The 1,346-nt window shown below is 41.8% G+C and overlaps 1 pseudogene; it reads left to right on the top strand.

Moving 5' to 3' along the window:
- Nucleotides 1-212: 212 nt before the first annotated feature.
- On the top strand, nt 213-1,011 carry LOC105513219 (annotated as a pseudogene).
- Nucleotides 1,012-1,346: the final 335 nt, after the last annotated feature.

Here is a 1,346-nt window from a genome sequence, read left to right as displayed (position 1 = left end):
CTTCCAGGATTTGGAGGCCAAGTATGTAGTCCTGATACAAAGCATCACAAACTGGCTGAGTGTCATGTCTTAGAACTTAAATTCTAAGGACACGGGGGTCCTACCAGTTTGGTTGGTGAGTTGGAAACAACTGTCTGGAAGAGGAACATACACTGTGAACTCTATCACTTATTAGAATGGTTCCATTCACTTCAGCTACTTGATTTAAAAAAATGGCTTCAAAACACAGCATTTTGGCGGTGAAAAAAACAATTCCATGGCTATATGATCTTATTAACAGGCACAAGTCTGATATGATTTCTGATATGATTTGGTCTAATAAAGTGAGAATGTCCTGATACTTATTTGAACTTGGCTCTACAATGATAGCTCTATCAAGGAAGAGGTGGTAGTAAATGACCGATGGGGTCAGAAATGCTCCTGTCACCTTGGACAATACTACAACTGTCAAGAGAAACTTAAGCTGGGGAGATTGCAAGACCACAAGTGAGAGATGTGTACCACCATTGACAAGAAATTCTGGGTCAATGGTTGCAACATGGCAATGTCTGATTTTGCAAGTGAATCTGAAATGGTTTTGGAACTGCTTCAGACTGCAAGTTTAAGAGGCAACTATCATCTCAACATTGGACAAGCTAAAGATAATCTAACTGTTCCTGTCTTCCAAGAAAGGCTTCTTGCTTTTAGGGAGTGGCTGAGCATCAGTGGGGAAGCTATCTATGCCTCGAAACCATGGAAGGTGCAGTTGGAAAAGAACATGACATCTGCATGATATACCTCTAAAGGATCAGCTGTTTATGCCATTTTACTGCACTGGCCAGAAAATGGAGTCTTAAACCTTGAATCCCCCGTAACCACCTTGACTAGAAAGCACACAGTGCTGGGAAACAACAATATCTGAAGTGGTCCACAGGTCTGGACAAAGGCCTTCTCCTTTTTCTGCCTCAGTTAACATCCCCCGCTCTCCCACCTGAGTTTGCTTGGTCTATAAAGCTGACAGGAGTGGACTGATTGTTGGAGTTCAAGAGGAAAGGGGCATTGCCTGCTGTTTGCTGCTTTGATTTGCCTTTTATAGTACCATCATTGTAATCAACTCTCTTCTCTTCTCCACCCAGAGATGGCTTTTCCAGCACTTTTTAATCAAAGGAATTGAATATATTACACTGATGCTTCAATGGACCAAGCATCTGAGTTCTCTTGCTAGCATACCTCTCTCTGGTCAGCAAAAGAAGGACTGAACACTTAAGCTCCAAGTTCATCCATTCTTAACGTTTACAATTATCTACAACAGAAGCTTCCCTCTATTCTATGTGTCTGATAACCTCCTTGTTGACTCAGAGACTTTA

This window comes from Colobus angolensis, unplaced genomic scaffold (genome assembly GCF_000951035.1).
Source record: "Colobus angolensis palliatus isolate OR3802 unplaced genomic scaffold, Cang.pa_1.0 Scaffold224, whole genome shotgun sequence".
Lineage (NCBI taxonomy): Eukaryota > Metazoa > Chordata > Mammalia > Primates > Cercopithecidae > Colobus > Colobus angolensis.
The sequence above is the reverse complement of the archived record's forward strand: the minus strand, read 5'-3'. Positions and strand labels throughout refer to the sequence as shown.